The sequence below is a fragment of the Pteronotus mesoamericanus genome, unplaced genomic scaffold (assembly GCF_021234165.1).
Source record: "Pteronotus mesoamericanus isolate MK-2021 breed Mesoamerican mustached bat unplaced genomic scaffold, CSHL_Meso_final scaffold_550, whole genome shotgun sequence".
NCBI lineage: Eukaryota > Metazoa > Chordata > Mammalia > Chiroptera > Mormoopidae > Pteronotus > Pteronotus mesoamericanus.
Window position 1 is genome coordinate 1500242 of NW_026555322.1, and position 19762 is coordinate 1520003.

The 19762-nt window shown below is 40.1% G+C and overlaps 2 pseudogenes; one reads left to right on the forward strand and one right to left on the reverse strand.

Moving 5' to 3' along the window:
- Nucleotides 1-10902: 10902 nt before the first annotated feature.
- On the reverse strand, nucleotides 10903-12534 carry LOC129061182 (cystathionine beta-synthase-like protein; annotated as a pseudogene).
- Nucleotides 12535-16504: 3970 nt separating this feature from the next.
- LOC129061203 (WD repeat, SAM and U-box domain-containing protein 1-like) lies at nucleotides 16505-18454 on the forward strand (annotated as a pseudogene).
- The last annotated feature ends 1308 nt before the right edge of the window (nucleotides 18455-19762 follow it).

A 19762-nucleotide genomic window follows, 5' to 3' on the forward strand; every position in this document is an offset into this window, starting at 1 on the left:
AGAAAAGGAGGGCACAATAATCCAAAATCTGTGAGACACAGGGAAAGCAATGCTAAGAGGGAAATTCATAGCATCACAGGCATATCTCAAGAAACAAGATGGCCTAGCTGGTGTGCCTCAGTAGACTGAGCACTGGCCTATGAAGCAAAGGGTTGCTGGTTTTATTCCCAGTGTAGGGCACATGCCTGGGTTTCAGGCCAGATCCCCAGCAAGGGGGCACACGAGATGCAACCACACATTCATGTTTCTCTCCCTATCTTTATCCTTCCTTTCTCCTCTCTAAAAACAAATAAATACATAAATTTTAAAAAAAAAGAAACAAGAAAAAGCTCAAATTAAACAATCTACCTTTACACTTAAAGAAATTTGAGAAAGTACAACAAATATACACAAAATATCTTGCTGGGATTCTGGGAGTCAGGGTAGAATTGTATTGAATCTATAGAATAAGTTGGGAAGAACTGACATCCTGACAATATTGAGTCTTTTTATCCCTGAACATAAAATATCTCTCCATTTAGTTGAGTTGTTTTTTTTTTATTTCACTGATTAGAGTTTAGTAATTTTCTTCATGTAGATTTTGTACATAGTTTGTTAGATTTTTTAATTTATTATCTTTTTTATTTACTTTTGTAAACACTTATTTTTCTCAATTTATTATTTTTATTTATACATCATGTTTATTCTATTACAGTTGTCTCAATTTTTACCCCTTTATCCACCTCTACCCGTCCCACTGGCACCCCCCGCTCCCACAGTCAACTCCAACTCTGTTGTCCATGGATCATTCATACATGTTCTTTGCCTAGTCCCTTCCCATTCTTTCCATCATTGTCCTCTTTCCCCATCCCCTCTGGTCACTTTCAGTCTGCTCCATGTTTCCATGCCTGTGTTTTATTTTGTTCATTACTTTATTTTGTTGAATAGATTCCATTTATAGGTGAGATCATATGGTATTTGTCTTTCATCAAATGGCTTATTTCACTTAATATTATCCAGTTCCATCCATGTTGTTGCAAAAGGTAGGAGGTCCATCTCTCTCTCTCTCTCTTTCTTTCTTAAATGCAGATTGATTTTTTTTAATGTTAAAGTTAATTATAAAATATTATAAAAATTTAAAACCATTATGAAGTCTCAGCAATTAAACCAAATGACCTCACCGAGAAATAATCAAGTAGATCAATGAAATATAATGAGCATTCTAGAGACAAATGTATATATCTGTCTGACAATGTAATATATAATTAAGTTGATATTTCAAATCAATGGGTAGAATAAGGCTTATTCAACAAATATGGTGAATGGACCACTATTACTTGAAATAAAACAAATATAGAGCTCTATTTCATACATTATACAAGAAATATTCAGGTGAGTTAAAAATCAATATGTAGAATACAAGGAGTTTTAGAAGAAAATAGAATATTTTTCATGACGTGAAGTAAAATATTCAAGTCCAGAAGGTATAAAGTAAATATTGACAATATGACTATATTAAACATTTAACTACATAGTAATATACATATAAAAAAGTTAAAGGACAAGGAATAGAATAGAAAAGTATTTGCAACATATCTAAAACATAGTTAATAGATTTTTTGTTTCTTGTGTTTTTGTTTTTTTTTTTTTTTTTAGGGAAAAAAATTCTACAAACCTTTAATAAATAAATAGGTAAAGAATACCAAAAACTCATCATTTAAAGCTTTGTTTTAAAAAAAAATAGAAAAAGGCAAGAAATATACTAAAACAGGTTTAGTTTCAACAAATAGTAAAGGAACAATTAAAATATTATCATCGTCACAATCAGATTAATGAGTATTAAAAATGTTGGTAATATCAATTATTGGAAACTCTGAAAGGCTCTGTGTATTCATAGAAACTTCTTCTCCATCTTAAAGCAGTCCCTTTAGCATATTTTGCAGTGGTGGTTTGGTGGAGGTGTATTCTTTCACCTTCTTTTGTCTGGGAAACTCCTTATTTCGCCTTCTATTTTAATTGAGAGCCTTGCTGGGTAGAGCAGTCTTGGTTGCAGGCCTTTGCTTTTCATGACTTGGAATATTTCTTGCCATTCCCTTCTGGCTTGTAGTGTTTCTGTTGAGAAGTCAACTGCTAGCCATATCGGGGCTCCCTTATATGTTACTACCTCTTTCTCTCTTGCTTGCTTTAAGATTCTCTGTTTGTCTTTGATATTTGCCATTTTAATGATGATGTGCCTTGGAGTGGGCCTCATTCGCTTCCTCTTGAATGGGACCCTCTGTGCTTCCCGCACTGTGTGACTTTTTCTTTCCTTCAATTGGGGAAGTTTTCCATCATTACTTTTTCAAACAGGTTCTCTATCCCTTCCTCATCCTCTTCTCCTTCTTGTATCCCTATTATGCGGATATTATTACGTTTCAGATTGTCCTGCATTTCCCTCAATGCCTCTTCATTCTTTTTGAGTCTTTTTTCATTTTCTTGCTCTTTCTGGGAGCTTTTTTCTACCTTATCCTCCATCTCTCTGATTTGGTCCTCAGCTTCATCTAGCCTGCTTTTGATTCCTTCTATTGTGTTCTTCAATTCAGAAATTGTATTCTTTTTTTCCTTTTGCCTATTTTTGATAGTTTCTATGTCTTTTTTCATGCTGATATAGTCTGCAATAAGTTCTTCATAGTTTTCCTGTAGTTTTTTGTAATTCTCTCTGAGCTCACTGAGCTCATTGAGCTTCCTTCGAACCATCGTTTGGAACTCACTATCTGATAGTTTACTTGCCTCTATTTCACTTAATTCTCTTTTTGGGGATTCCTCCTTTCCCATCGACAGGGGGGTGTTTCTTTGTCTTCTCATTATTTGTGAGACTATTCTTTTTTGCTTCTGCTTCTTAAATTGATCTGTCTTCATTTCCTGACTTTGTGGTGTGAACTTCTATGGTTGGAGACCACTGATTTTACTTTCTGGATCTTACTCTGATGATGTCAGATGTTGACCCTCTCTGACCTTAGGCAGTCTGATCGAGACTTCCAGTAATCTGCTGTTTGTGGCTGTCTCATTCAGCTGTTAATCTATTCACTCTGATTTCAGCAGTGCACCTTAGACAGCACAGAGCGGGGTGGAATCCCACCTGGGGGCAAGGCTATTGGGTCTTTTGATGCTAGTGTCGCTCAGGGGGAGTGACCTCTTCCTGAGCAAAATGGCTGCTGCTGCATGGAGGATGATTGAGCACTTTTATTCCACTGGCTACTTTCTCAGTTCTCTCCCCAAAGCCTCCTTCCCCCGTCTCTCCTCAGGCGTCTCTAGCCCACTGCCCCCGCCTTTGCCAAAGACCATGGTAAGTGGCTGCAAATAAAAATTTTTGCGTTGGCCCTCTTTGCATCTCCAGCAGCCTGTCTCTGGCAGAGAGCAACCCTGCTGCTTTTGGCAGTTGGCTGTTTTCTGTGTACTTTTTGGGCTCTGGTGCTATGAACTAGAGATCCCCACTTTTGGTTTAGACCCCGCTCTTCTCAGGGGGATCCCACTGGCCGTTTCAATATCCTGGTGCTGCTGCCTTCTCAGGTCTGTATCACACTCCTTACCAGTTAGATTGCGCTAAAGCTGATTCTTCTGTCTCTGAGGTTACAAGGCTCCTCCTCGCTCCTGTTCAGTTGTTTGTTCCAGGTGATTTCTCAACAATTTAGTTGTAATTCCAGGTTGGTCCTGGGAGGAGGTCAGTGTGACTTCCACTCACTCCTTCGCCATCTTGATTCTCGAGCCTACTCTCCCTCCTTATCTTTAATCTTGGTAACTTAGTTATGATGTGCTTTGGTGTGTTCCTCCTTGGGTCCATTTTCTTTAGGATTCTCTAGGCTTCCTAGACTTCCTGGAAGTCTATTTACTTTGCCATATTGGGGAAGTTTTCCTTCATTATTTGTTCAAATAAATTTTCAACTTCTTGGTCTTCTCCTTCTCCTTCTCGCAGCCTTATGGTTTGGATGTTGGAGTGCTTAATGTTTTCCCAGAGCTTCCTAAGCCTCTTCTCTCTCTCTTTTTTAATTCTTCTTTCTTCATTCCATTCCAGTTGGATGTTTATTTCTTCCTTTTGTCCCAAATTGTTGATTTGAGTCCCGGGTTCCTTTCCTTCACTGTTGGTTCCCTGTATATTTTGCTTTATTTCACTTTGTATAGCCTTTATTTCTTCCTTCATTTTGTGATGAAGCTCAATCAATTCTGTTAGCATCCTCATTACCAGTGCTTTGAACTCTGCATCAGATAGGTTTTCTATCTCCTCATTGCTTAGTTCTTTTTCTAGAGTTTTGATATGTTCTTTCATTTGGGCCGTATTTGTCTCAGCACACCTGTTATGTTGTAACAAGCAGAGCATCAGGGTGGGGCAACCCACTTCACTGGGTTGTGGTGCTGTCTGTGGGAGAGGGGTCAGAGAGGAAACAAGGCTGCTCGTTTGCTCCGCTGTAGCCCCACTTTCCAACAAATTCTCCTGTGAGACTGAACATTTCTCCCACCTTTGCAACCCCCACCGGATTTTACAGCTAGAGGTTTTTGAGTAGTTTCCCAGTCATCCAGTCCCCCCCGGCTCCCGTCCCAAGGTTGCTGCCTGCAACTTTTCTGGCGATCCTCTCCACCGGCTGCCTGTCTCTGCCCCTCCTACCAATCTGGATGAATGGTTCTTTAACTTCTTGGTTGTCAAGAGTTCCATGCAGTTTGATTTTGTGGCAGTTCTGGTTGTTACTGTTTTTAAATTGACTGTTATCTTTCTTTTGGTTGTGCAGGGAAACAAAGCATTTCTACCTATGCCTCCATCTTGGCCAGACAGATATATGCAAATTTAATGTATATGTATTATATATTCATTTATTATAACTATTATCTTATTGTATATACAGTTCAGGATTTGTTGTTGTTGTTGTTGTTGTTGTTATTTTGATCTTGTTTTTTATCTTAACTTTGTCTTCAGTACCAGCATGTGGAAAAGGTGCTGATTGAATGACAAGGTATAAGGTGGGATCTACCTCTCATTTTAATAAAGTCTTTACTGGTTGATCCAGTCTCAACTCTTGAACAATGCATCTGATTGGAAATGCCATACCTGGAGCATGTGAAATAATGTTATATATCTGGGTCTGCTCATGAGCTTTCTATAGATTTCCTTTAATCTGTTTGTTAATCATTGCCTCCAACAGCTATAAAATCACAGTTTCTTAGAACACTGGAATCCTTGGGAGTCTACTATTCACTCTTATCATTCACCCTTTGGATGGGTGGTAGGAATTAATAATAATAAAAGACACCAAAAGTTATAGAGCACATAACAGATAAGTTTCTTGCTCAAGATCATGCAACTAGTAAATAATAGTTCCCAGTGTCAAATTATGGTCCTTCTGACTCCAAATCTCACCCCCCTAATGACTGTTTCTATATTGAGTGCCCTTCTATATTAGAACTGAGGCCAGCATGCATAAACAAGCTTACCCAAGGTCCCATACTCAGTTGATGGGTCTGGCTCTTGGTACTCAGGTTTGATGACTCCCATCTTCTATCTAGCTGACCTGTTATTATTCTATCTCTTCTGTACTATTTTTATTCCTGGGGCTCAATAAGAAATTGCTTCACTCATACCAAATTAGAATGAAAATAAGAAGACAGGAAAGCACATGAAAAAACAAAGGAAATGATGAGATGAGACCAAAGTTCACTTCTTGCTGCTACATTTCCAGATGTGGTCTAATTGAGATCTTGTATTTTATGGGACAAAGTAAGCAAGGTAGGCTGGAGTAACATTTATAAAAGTCTTACTATGTGACAAACATTTGTTTTAGGTTTTCTCTTTTTCTTCTTACAAGTATTTGAAGAAGATACTCGTAGTCCCATTTTGCAAGTGACCAACCTCAGACTCAGAGAGATATGTAAATTTTCCAGGGTCAATTATCTACCCCTTGCCTTCTGCACAGACCAACCGGCAGCCTTCCATTTAAATGATGGATTTACAGGCCATAAGGACTGATAGTGAGAAACTCCCCTAATATGAAAACCGGAATGTCATTCCCTCATTAGTAATCATTCTCCTTTTGTTGATGAAAATTATGGTGGGAATGAAATCCTGCCTTCTGGGCTAAGATTCCTGGGTGTGGGAGCCACATGGACTGACTGATTGCTGAGATGTTGAACTGGAACCAGGAAGAAGCACAAGCTATTGCCCTCTGGAAAGGGAACTTGAATGATAAGATATTAATATGTTCACAACTACTAAATGAAAGATATTTTACATTTTATCTCATTTTAATCCTACAAAATGTCCAAGACCAATAATTATCCCCATTACTCAGGGAGGAGAGAGAAGTAAAATATTCAATAACTTGACCAAGGGAAACAACTTTATAAATTACTGCTTAAGAGACTCCAAGGAATAAGTCAAAAGACTAAATTTTCTCTCTTGTATCCTGTGAGCTGACATGAACTATACCCAAAAGCATTTTTCAGTTCTTTTAAAAACAATATGTTGAAGTATTTTATTTATTTATTTTTTTCCTTTTAAAAATATTTTACTGTGGTAAACTTTAATCATACAGGAAAGTAAATTTCTTTTTAAATTGATGAATTTAGTCCATTAACATTTATTGTGATTATTGAAATACTTGGATTCATTATCACTGTCTTATTTTGTGCCTTCTATTCACTTTGCTTTTTCTAAGTTTTTTCCCTGAATTATTTTTGATTTTTTTATTCCCCTCCCTATTATATAGAAATGTATCTGTTCTATTTCCATTCTTTCTGTAAATACCCTAAATTTTAACCTGTTTACTTAAATTAACAAAGTTTAAAGTTAATCAATTTCTTTACTCTCCTCCAGAACAGTACCAGCTCCTCAGAATGCATTATATCTCTCACATTGTTCTGTTTAGCTTATCATTGTTCTGTATTTTACTTCCTTCTTTCTTTCCTATTGCCAATATTAGTCATCATTGTTATTATTTGTATAGTCAATATTTTGGTTTACCAAATGTTTACTAAATTGTCTTCCCATAAATACTATCATTTCATCTTTTAGTCTGACTTCTATTTCTTTCTTCCTAGATTAAATCTTTAGAAGTGGTTTGTGAGGGTTGTTGGTGATAAACTTTCAGTTATTACTGATCTGATAAGTTCTTTATTTAATGCTCAGCCTTAGGTTTGGCTGAGTTATAACTGTCACTTGGCAGTTTTTTCTCAGCATTTTGAAGATATTTTAATTTCTTCTGTCTCTTTCACTGATGTTGAGAAGGCTGCTCCAGCTTAATTGTCAATCTTTTGTAAGCAACTGTTCTCTTTCCAGAGGATTTTTAATGTTTTGTTCTTTAATCTTGTTCTGCGGTTATACTACAATATGTGGAGAATTAATATTTTTATTAGTTTTCCAGATTTGTTGTGATTCCTGGACAATAACTTACAATACTAGCTAATATATATTATGTGTTGGCTATACACCAAGCACTATTCAAAGTTCCTTAAAATGTTAACTCATTTCATAGTCAAAACAATATCATAACTGTCATATTATAGGTGACTGAAGTATAGTGTCCACATTACACAATGGTGAATCTTGAAGGTAGGATTGGGACCTGGGCTTCTCCCAGGGCTTTCCCTTGACTTCATGGACACCATGAAATGCTTTTCTGCTTAAGCCAGTTGGAGCTTGGTTTCTGGTCCTTGTACTAGAAAAAAATTCCAACTAATCCATTGGGCAACTAAATGGATATTGCTGCTACTTACTGAAAAAAGAAACTCAGGAAGGACAAGTTTCCCTTTTGGAAAAGACAGGCACAGCGTAGTATTACCTTGTCCAGGAACCTGTTGAACGTCCTCCTGGATGTCAGGAAGTTTCAGAACCATCTCTGGAATTTGCTATTGCTGTAGCCCCAAACTTCTCCTGCCCCTGTGGCTTCTCCTGGAACGGAGCCTCTGAAGAAAATTAACTGCCCCTGAGCTTAGGTTTGTAGCCATGGGTCCTGAAGCACTGTAGAGTGGAAATAAATTGTCATATACATTTTTTAAAATTTAAAATATATTTTATTGTTTATGCTATTCAGGTGTTCCAATTTTTCCCACTTTGCCCCACTCTGCCCGGAATGCTGCACTCCCTCCAGCAATCCCCACACTGTTGTCCATATCCATGGGTCATGCAATTATATTACTTGGCTACTCTATTCCCTATGTTGTACTTTTCATCTCCATGACCATTCTGTAACAACCAATTTGTAGTTCTTAATCACTTCACCATTTTCACCCATCCTCCAAAACCCCACCCATCTGACAACCATCAGAATGTTCTCTGGGGTAAGGATTGAGGGACGGAGCGGGGGGAGGGCAAGGGAAAGTGGTGGGAGGAAGGCAGAGACAAATGTATTTGAAAAAAATAAATTAATTAATTAAAAGGAAAAAGAATGTTCTCTGTATCTATGATTCTGTTTCTGTTCTGCTTCTATGTTTATTTTGTCGTTCAGATTCAATTGTTGATAGATATGTATTTCTTGCCATTTTATTGTTCATGTTTTGATCTTCTTCTTAAAGAAGACCCTGTAACATTTCATATAATACTGGTTTGGTGATGATTAATTCTTTTAGTTTTTTCTTATCTGGGAAGCTCTTTATCTGTCTTTCCATTCTAAATGATTGCTTTTCTGGGTAGTGTAATCTTGGTTGTAAGTCCTTGTTTTTCATCACTTTGAATAATTCTTGCCAATCCCTTTTGCCTTGCTAAGTTTCTTTGAAGAAATCAGATGACAGTCTAATGGAAGCTCTCTTGTAGGTAACTAACTGCTTTTCTCTTGCTGCTTCTAAGATTCTCTCTTTGTCTTTAACCTTTAGTATTTTAATTATGATGTATCTTGGTATAAGCATCTTTGGGTTCATCTTGTTTGGGACTCTCTACGCTTCTTGGACTTGTATGTCTATTCCTTTTATCAAGGTAGGAAAGTTTTCTGTTATAATTTTTTCAAACAGTTTTCAATGTATTGCTCTCTATATTCTCCTTCTGGCATCCTCATCATGCAAATGATGGCATGCTTAAAGTTGTCACAGAGGCTTCTTATACTATCCTCATTATTTTGGATTCTTTTTCAATTCTTGCTGTTCTGATTGGGTGTTTTCCTTCATTATATTCTAAATCACTGATTTTATTCTTGGCTTCATCCACTCTACTGTTGATTCCCTGTAAATTGCTCTTCATTTCACTTAGTGTATCCTTCATTTCTTACTGGTTCTTTTTTTATGGTTTCCATGCCTTTTTTTTTTTTATGGTGTTGAAGTTTTCACTAAGTTTACTGACCATCCTTATAACCAGTGTTTTGAACTCTGCATCTAGTAGATTGATTGTCTCCATTTTGTGTAGGTCTTTTTCTGGAGTTTTGTTCTGTTCTTTCATTTGGGCCATGTTTCTTTGTCTCCTCATTTGGGAAGCTTCCTTGTGTTGTTTCTATGTATTAGGAAGAGTTGCTAAGACTTCCTGGCTTGGAATAGTGGTCTAATATAGTAAGTGTCCTGTAGGGTCCAGTAGCACAGCCTCCCCTATCACCCAAGTGTAATACTTGAGGTGTGCCCAAAGTGTGGGCTGTATATATCCTCATCTTGTAGTTGAGCCTTGATTGGTGTTGGCAGAGCAGTGGGAAGGATTTACCCTGGCCAACCAGCTGCAAGAACTGGCTGTGACCACTGACCAACAACCTCTGACCCCCAGGAGGACCAGCTGTGCAGGGGCCCACTCCACAGAGCAAGACTGACTTCAGCAGAGTTCTAGCACCTGCTGAGTTCACCCCTTGAGTGTGTTGCTTGAGGAGGTCATTGGGTGGTGGTGTTCTGACATGGTCTGTAGCTGTCTACTGGATGCACATGCTCTGGGGCCTCCCAGGAGGTGCAGGTTAAGGTCAGCCACCACCTGTATTCTGACCAGGGCCACTTGGCATAAATTACAAAGTGATCTGCTGTTGGCTGCTACTTGTGTTGGGCTTGGAGGTGCTCAAGTGAGTCAAAACTGTTAACTAAGGCTAGCTACTGCTAGTTCCAGGCCTGGGAGCACTCAGCAATAGACACGGGCTTGCTGGGGCTAGATACTGCTTGTTTGAGAGAAGCATGGGGCAAGACAAGCCATTTGTATGGAAAAGCCACTGGAAACCACTTTGGTGGGCCCGGAAGTTGGGTGGGGTGGAACCTCAGGAAATCACCAGGGTGGAGCAAACATCGTGAATCAGGTTGATGGAGTCTCAGATATGGTGCCTGCCTTCCAGCTTTGTGCAGGAAGGGCTCAGAAAAGGAACAATGCCTCTGCCAGAACTTCTGCCTGGGAGAAAGCTGCCCTTCAGCTCTTGCCCAGATGCTAGACACTTCAGTTCCTCCCCGTATGCTTGTGGTGCCTTTCAGCCTGCTTCTTCTGTGCTGGAGCTCAGGGGAAGTGAGTCTGAGTAAGTCTGTTCATGAGCCCTTTAAGAGGAACTGCCTGGGACTCTAGTAGTTTGCCTCCCACCACCTCAATCCCCACTGGTTTTTACAGCCATAAGTTATAGGGACTTGTCCTCCTGGCACTGGAACCCTTGGAAGGGGGGCCTGGTGTGGGGTTGGGACCCCTTGCTCAAGATATCCCTCCTGATTTTTTATCCGCCCGTGCAGGTGTGGAGCTAGTCCATTCTGCATTTCTGCCCCTCCTACCAGTCTTGATGTGGTTTCTTCTTTAATTCCATCATTGTGGGACTTCCATTAAGCTCTATTTCTGGCAGTTCTGCATGATAGTTATTCTGTAGTTTAGTTGTAATTTTGATGTGGTTGTGTGAGGAGGCAAGCCATGTTTACTTACACTGCCATTTTGAAAGTTCCATCCGAAGTATTTTTCAATTACTATAAAATAATTATAAAGTATAAAATACCATGTGAATAGCAAAAATTGTAAAGCAAAATGTCTGCAGAGTCAGGGAAATTATTTGCCAATCTGGGGCTCACACAAATGTCATCAGGTCAATGGCAATGACAACCCAAAACACCATCTACCTTTTACTGGACTTCCCATGGCTGTGGCACTGTATCTGTTCATGAAACCCCAGGGCAAAGTGGTCCATCTCCAGGATGTGCAAGAGCATGCCCAGTAGGTCTGTCAGGCTGACCTTCTTGAACTCTCTGCAAATGACTTTGTCAAGTTGGTCTGACAGCTGCACCCTCCCAGTGAGCAGGCATATCAGCAAGTACCACAGATTCACCACTCCAGGTTCACCCCCAATTAACTGACCATGGGCACCTGGTTGAAGCCCTTCTCTCAGATTTCATAGTGTGCTCACAAGTGACTATCGGTAGCACTGACAATGAACTGACAGGCTCAGCTTCTGAACTCTGAGGTGCCACGACCAAGGCTTCTTTACCGTGAGATCCTCCTCCTTCAAGGAAGTCCTTCTGCAGCACCCGTTGTCACTCAGGAACTTGGACATGTAATTCTCGACTGAGTCAGGTAGAACCACCAGGCAGAGTTGGCCTTCCGGCAGTTCCTGGGCTGCCTTCGTGGTACTTACATGGTGATGCAGCACTGCCACTGCATAGCAGTCTCTCCTACATGATCAGCATGCATTCAAAGGTGAAGGACTTCTTGTCATTACATTTGAACCACTTGTCTACCGTTGTCTTGCCCAATACCATGGGGATGAAGCCACAACTGATCTCTTCCATTGCATATACCATCAGCTCTGCCATGTTCAGCTCCTTTGACTTTGTGAAAATGGAGACTTCGGGATCCACCCCAATGATTTTGCATGCAGCACACTTCTCCCTTAGCTTTCTGGCAATGCCCATGATGGTGCCATCATGCCCGCTGAAGCCACTAGCACGTACAGTTTCCCATCACATTACTAAAGGATTTCCTCAGTGGTGATGTCATAGTGAGCAACAAGGTCGTTGACACTGTGGTACTGGTTCAGGGTGTGAGAATTTGGGATCTTATTCTTCAGCCTCCATAGAATCCCCAAGTGAGACTTGGGAAAATCAAACTTGGCATTGGGGAGTGTCCTCATGGTCTCAGCCCCCATATCCACAGGACATCTACCTTCTCCATGCTCATCATCTCCAGCATTATGATGTTAATGGTAACCCTTCAATGCAGCAGCCAGGGCCAGCCTGATCCCTGTGTTCCAAGACATTGCCTCAATGATCAGCTGGGCTTCACAGTTCCAGCAACTTGGCCTCCTCAACCACATGCAGGTTGATGGATCCTTCACATTCCCACTCGCACTGAAGAGCTCACACTTGGCTGAGAGCTCACACTTCAGGTCAAACTTCTTCCCGATCTTGTTGATTCTTACCATGGGGGTATCTCAACTTTTCTTCATGTATCTGGCAATATTTGGGGAGATTTTGCCAAGGCAGTGTGCTTGTGTCAGTGATGGACCTGCCCTGCTGATAGGAGCACCTGCTCAGGGCATTGGAACAGATCCACAAGTGATCCTTGGCATCCTTTTTCCCCAGTGGCCACTGATCCAGGTTCCCTTTCTCTGAGTGTGCCCCTGAGAAGTGAGCACACCCTGCTGTCCCCTCTTCTGCTTGGAGTGTCTCAGAAGACATGCTGCAACTTGAACCCAGCACAAGAAGGGGCAAGTGACAGCTGGACAACTTCAGACTAAAGACTATTGGGTTATTTCTAGACCTAATTTTTATCAGATGATAGGTAGTAAAAGGTTATTTAGATGCTTTTATTTGCATTCCTTAAATTATCAGAGTTAAAACTTTTTCTTGTAATTATTTACTATACGCATTTCTTCCTCTCCAAATTTTGTCTATTTTGCTATTTTTTGTCTGTGTTTATTTATTTACTATTTGTTTAAAATTTAATGTTGACACTGTTACAGATGTCTCCCATTTTCCATCCCTTTTACCCGCTCCACCAAGCCCCCTCTCCCCCAGCTGTAACCACATTGTTGTCTGTGTCCATGGGTCATGTATATATGCATGTATGTTTTTTGCCTAATCTCTTCCAGTCCCCTCATCCCCCTCTGCTCTGAGATCTGTCAGTAAGTTCCATGTATCTATGCCTCTGGTTTTATTTTGTTCATTAGATTCCACATATGAGTGAGATCATATGGTATTTACCTTTCTCTGACTGGCTTATTTGGAATAGCATAATATTCTCCAGGTCCACCCATGATGTTGCAAAGTGTAAGAGTTCCTTCTCTTTTACAGCTGCACAGAATTACATTGTGTAAATGTACCACAGATTTTTTTTATCCAATTATCTACTGATGGGCACTTTAACTGTTTCCAGACCTTTGCTTTCAAAGCAGTAAGGCTACTACCCTTCACTAATACACAGAGTCCTCATTTCAACAGATATTCATCAAGTATTTATTATTTGCCAGACACTCCAGCCAAAATTCATATTCCAGATCTATATTATGAGATCCAGATGCTTATATTTACTGAAGATGTAACTGGGAGAAAGAAAATTATTAATATCCATTCATCCATGCATGTATGAATGGTCAAGAACACACACACTTCAAAAACACTTATCACTAAGCCCTGCATGGCCACAAAATAAAAAGGATACAGTGTGTTATATGAGATATACACTGGTTGAAGATTAGATTTTCTGTGATCTCTACACTTGCAGAAAGATTTTCAGAAATTACATAATGTCTCTGAGTTTTTTTTTCTCATTTGTAAAATGGGAATAATTATTTCTATATCAGACAATTATTATGAGGAGCAAAAAATCGAAATATTTTGTGTCATATACAGCATATGGTACATTTGGTACTCAACAGATGTTAGTTGCCCTCCTTTCTCACATCCATTCTTCCTTTAAAGGATATTTCTTTCACATAATCAAAATACCATAATTATATGATAATTATGTGGAAATGTTCAATGGAAGGGAAATGAGTAAGCTTCCCTTATTAACTTCAGTGTCATTTCTTTTTTTTTACAGATTTTATTTATTTATTTTTAGACAGAGGGGAAGGGAAGGAGAAAGTGGGAGAGAAACATCAATGTGTGGTTGCTTCTCACATGCCCCTACCCCGGGCACCTGGCCTGCAACCCAGGCATATGCCCTAACTAGGAATTGAATTGGGGATCCTTTGGTTTGCATGCTGGCACTCAATCCACTAAGCCACACTAGCCAGGGCTTCAGTGTCATTTCTATACACTAGAGTAATTTCTCTGATAATTTAAAGAAGGAAAATAATCACTGGACCAGTTCCATATGGTTTATTTTAAAAAACAATCCCCCAGTTCATTTTATATCATATACTTCCCCATTTCACTTCTTTTATTCTATGTTATTTTCTCAAGAATAATATGTGCAATGTAACCCACTGAAAAAAGAAAGAAGAGGCTTTTCAGAACATTGGGGGCCAGACATACCAAAGGGTCTTGAGCAAGTCATTTCCCTTGTACTGGTTGCTTTTAGGATAACATCTCTCACATAGATGTAGGGATAAATGAGATTGCATCTCAGAAAACATACCTACACACATAAATACACATATAAATAAATGTCACATAGCTACATACACACAACACAAATGGTAAAATCTGAATAAGGTCAGTGGATTATCAACATCAATTTTCTGTTTATGATATTGTACTGTAGTTATGCAAGTTACCATTGAGGGAAATGTGCAAAGTGTATAAGATCTCTCTCTCTCCCTTCTTAAAATTACATGTAAACCTACAATTGTCATTAAAAAGTTCTTAAAAAGTCATGGTTCTTCTCATTTAGATAACTTAGAAAACACCCAACTGAAACTTTGCTGTGTTCCAGGCTTTACATAAATTATCACTAAGATAAAAATGTTTCCTGGTTTACAGTGGACCAGAATAGAAAGCCCAGAAATAAGCCCAAGTCTATATGGGCATCTAATATTTGACAAAGGGGGCAGAAGCATAAAATGGAGCTATAATAGCCTCTTCAACAAATGGTGTTGGGAGAGCTGGTCAGCTACATATAAAAAATTGAAATTGGATCATCAGCTGACACCATACACAAAAATAAACTTAAGATGGATAAAAGACTTAAATATAAGTTGCAACACCATAAAAGTCCTAGAGAACATTGGCAGGAAACTCTCAGATATCCCACGCAGTAATTTTTTCACGGATGTGTCTCCTAAAGCAAGGGACATAAAGGAAAGAGTAAACAAGTGGGACCTCATCCAAATAAGAAGCTTCTGCATGGCTAAAGAAAACATCAGCAAAATGAAAAGGGAGCCAACCCTATGGGAAAATAGATTTGTAAATGATACATCAGATAGACGTTTGATCTCCAAGATATATAAAGAACTCACTTGACTCCACTCCAAGAAGACAAACGATCCAATCAAAAAATGGGCAAAGGACCTGGACAGACGCTTTTCCACGGAGGAGACACAGAGGGCCCAGAGACAGTTGAAAGGATGCTCAGCATCCCTAGCCATCAGAGAAATGCAGATAAAAACCACCATGAGGTACCACCTCACACTGGTCAGAATGGCCATGATAAACAGATCAACAAACAACAGGTAACTGGCGAGGCTGGGGAGAAAAGGGAACACTAGTACACTGTTGGTGGGAATGCAGACTCCTGCAGCCATTGTGGAAAGCAGTGTGGAATTTCCTCAAAAAACTGAAAATGGTCCAATCATCTACTGATGGACACTTAGGTTGCTTCCAACACTTGGCTATTGTAAATTGTGCTGCTATGAACATTGGGGTGCATAGGTTCTTTTGTATTGGTGTGTTGGTGTTCTTAGGGTATTTAAAAAGAAAGAAAGAAAGAAAGAAAAAAACCTGAAAATGGAACTGCATTTTGATCCAGTGATTCCCCTGCTGGGACTATACCCTAAGAATCGCAAAACACCAATTCAAAAGAACCTATGCACCCCAATGTTCATAGCAGCACAATTTACAATAACCAAGTGTTGGAAGCAACCTAAGTGTCCATGAGTAGATGATTGGATCAAAAAACTATGGTACATTTACACAGTGGAATACTACGCAGCAGAAAGAAAAAAAGAACTACTAAACTTCACGACGGCATGGATGGAACTGAAGAGCATTATGCTAAGCGAAATAAGCCACGGGGCGAAAGACAAATACCATATGATCTCACCTATAAGTGGAACCTAACCAACAATACAAAGATGCAAGGAAAATAAGACCAGCAACACTGAAAAGAAAAGAAACCAACAGAAACAAGAGGGGAGGAGGGAGGGCGGGCATGGGAAGATGAAGCAAAGGGGAAAGTCAAGGAACATATATCAAGGACTCACGGACAAAACCAAAGGGGAACAGTTGAGGGAGGGAGGAAGGAAGGGAGGGGGCAAGGGAAAGTGGTGGGGGGGAGGCAGAGACAAATGTATTTGAAAAAATAAATTAATTAATTAAGAAGAAAAAGAAAATTTCATGAGATTGCTAGGGGAACTCAAGAGTTAATTTCAGGCCCATCCCCACCTGGGGGTCGTCCAGCCTTTGGATGTAAGTTGGGTGGTTGCCCACCTTCTTGGTGAGTTTCACCTCCTCTTCCAGGAAGTGGTTCTCCAGGAAGTCATAGATGATGGTTTGTACAGATAGAACTCAGGGCCTGCAGATCCAAAACGGCCCGGTGCAGGTTCTTCTCCAAGGCCAAGATGGCTTCCACGGTGTCCTGAGTGTCACCCCACTTATCTTGGGATGGCTTCAGCATATCCTGGCAGGGAATGCAGCCACAGTCCTGTTTTTGCAGCTTTAAGAGATGCTTGGCACCCTCATGCTTCTTCTTGGCCAACTCTCGGAAGAAGTGGCCCGTGCCCTGCAGAGCCACATTGTCATGGTTAAATAGAAGCCCACAGAGAGGATATTTAACTTCAAGTGAAGAACATTGTGAAACTAATTCACGCAGCTGATCATGGTGATGACATCAACTGCTATGCTTTCTCCTCTTTTCTTTTGGCTACTTGCTCTTGGACAAAACAACTCGCCTATATTCCCTAAGTATCTTTATTGAATTGCCACACTCTCCATTGAAGTTTCACATCTATGCTGTCCACTGCTGCTGTTTATCACCTTCAGGGCATATTTTGCCTTCATGTGCAACAGATGGTACAACTGTCCTATGGACTACACAAAATGGGCAGACCTCAGTAGTGATGGAACAGCCTCATGGAAGCCCTGTGAGGGTTTGCCAGTTTTACCCAGACTCCATTTGTTTTGGTATCAGGCACAGCTGATGGAACTGTTGTTTAGTGGAGTGTGCAGTCATACAAGTTGCATAGATGTGGTAGTGTTAAGGATGACTCCTTGGTGGCCTGTGCATTTTCTTCCAATGTAAACTTCTTTGTCAATGACTGCTCATGTGGAGATTTAACAGTTAGAGATGATAAAATGGGGTGTCTGCATACTGAAAAAGTACATGATCATGAAGTTACCTGCTGTGATTTTCTTCACAGCCAGTTTCTGATGGAGGACAGTCTTCAGTTTTTTCGCTTGGTGACATGTGGTCAGAATTGCCAGATCAAAATCTGGGTTGTTCCTTTTAGCCATATCTTAGGTTTTGAATTAAAATATAAAAGTACACTGAATGGCCTTGCTGGTGTGGCTCAGTGGATTGAGCACCAGTCTGTGAACCAAAGGGTCGTTGGTTCAATTCCCAGTCAGGGCACATCTCTAGATTGTGGGCCTGGTCCCCAGTGGGGGGCATATGAGAGACAACCACACATTCATGTTTTTCTCCCTTTCTCTCTTCTATAAATAAATAAATAAATAAATAAATAAATAAATAAATAAATAGGTCTTTCTATCTAAAAATGTACACCGAGTGGGCACTGTGCTCTTGTTCTGGCTTGTCCATTTTCTAATAATGGGCAGCTGCTAGTCTCGAGATCACTAGAAAAGTCTGTAATAGTGTATGATATTAATACTGAGAATAAACTTCACACATTAACTCAGCATACCAGGTATGTAACAATTTGTGCCTTTGTACCCAATATCCTTTTACTTGCTACTGGTTCAATGGACAAAACAGTGAACACCTGGCAATTTGACCTGGAAACACTTTGCCAACCAAGGAGCACAGATCGTCAGCTGAAGCTGCTTAATGAAGATTGATCCAAAGATGATGTCACAAAGTGGCTTTGGCACAAGATTTTAAAGGCTGTGTTGGTCTTTGCAAAATGAGTCACAATGATGGGAAATAATTGTTGAATTTTACAAAAGAAAATCTGGCTGATGATTTGAAAATTGAATCTCTAGGGCTGCACTGTAAAATTCTAAGGAAAATCGAAGAGCTCAGGACAAAAGTGAAAATCATTTCTTCTGAAATTCTTGATGAATTTGTATGTCCATGTCCAATCACTAAGGAGCTTATGCAAGATCCTGTTATTGCATTAGATGGTTATTTATATGAAAAGGAAGCAACTGAAAATTAGATAAGCACAAAGAAACATACAAGTCCATGACAAATCTTGTTCTTCCTTCAGTGGTACTTTTACCAAACAGGACTCTGAAAATGGCCAAAATTGATGGTTAGAACACATCAAAAATAAAACTGTTGAGGGCATGGCCAAGAACAATCTACCTTGGAAAGAAAGAATGGAATCCTTGGGAAGAAGATAAAAAATAGGAGCAATAACCCAGATTTGAAATGGCTTTGAAATATTAAATAAGCCCATGAAAGGGAAAACAGACTTCTGAGTAAAAATCTGGGCAAAGCTGCTATTGGTTTGTATCCCTGGGAGCAAGGCTTACTTGGTCCCACTGATGTGACTGCACAGTGGAGAGAAGGCAAGGCCCCTGCAGGGCTGATCTTACCTAGGACTGAGGTTGGTGGTCAGTGGTAACAGCTAGTCCTTGCAAGTGACTAGCATGGGTAAATTCCTCCAATTGACCTGCCAACAGCAATAAAGGCTCAACTACAAGAGAAGGGTGTACTCAGCCCACACAAAAGGTGCACTTTGAGTACCCAGCTTGGGTAATAGTGGAGTCTGTGCCCTTAGACCCTACAGGACACCTACTACATTAGGCGACACTACCAAGATAGGGAGTCATAGCAGCTCTGCCTAATACATAGAAACAAACACAGGGAGGCTGCCAAAATGAGGAGACAAAGAAGCATAGCCCAAATGAAAGAACAGATCAAAACTCCAGAAAAAGAGCTAAACTAAACAGAGAAAAGCAATCTATCAGATGCATAATTCAAAACACTTGTTATAAGGTTGCTCAAGGAACTTAGTGAGGACCTCAACAGCATAAAGAAGATCCGGTCAGAAATGAAGGATACAAGGGACTTCTGGCCAAGATGGAGGTGTAGGTAGATACACTTTGCCTCCTCACACAACCAAAAGAAGGACAACAACAAATTTGAAAACAAAATTCAACCATAACTTCCAGAAAAATTTAACTGTATGGAAGTTAAAACCAAGGAGTTAAAGAAGAAACATTTATCCAGACTGGTAGGAGGGGCAGGAGACAGGCAGCCAGGATGGAGAGGTTGCGTGGAAAGGCAACAGTGGAAGGACCACACAAGTGAGGAGGTGATTGGCAGACTGGGCAGTCCCACATTTGTGTGCAGATAAATTGGAACAGCTGGGGAGCGAGACAGACCATGCAATCCAGCATTCCAGTGCAGGAAAAGAAAGCCTCAAAACCTCTGGCTGTAAAAACTGGGGGATGCAGAAGTTGAAGAAACTCCCTGCCTCACAGAAAAGTTTGTTGGAGAGACCACAGGGTCCTAGAATGTACACAAACCCACCCACCCGGGAATTAGCACCAGAAGACCCCAATTTGCTTGTGGGTATTGGGGAAGTAACTGAAAGCCAGCTGAAAGCTGAGAAAGTGG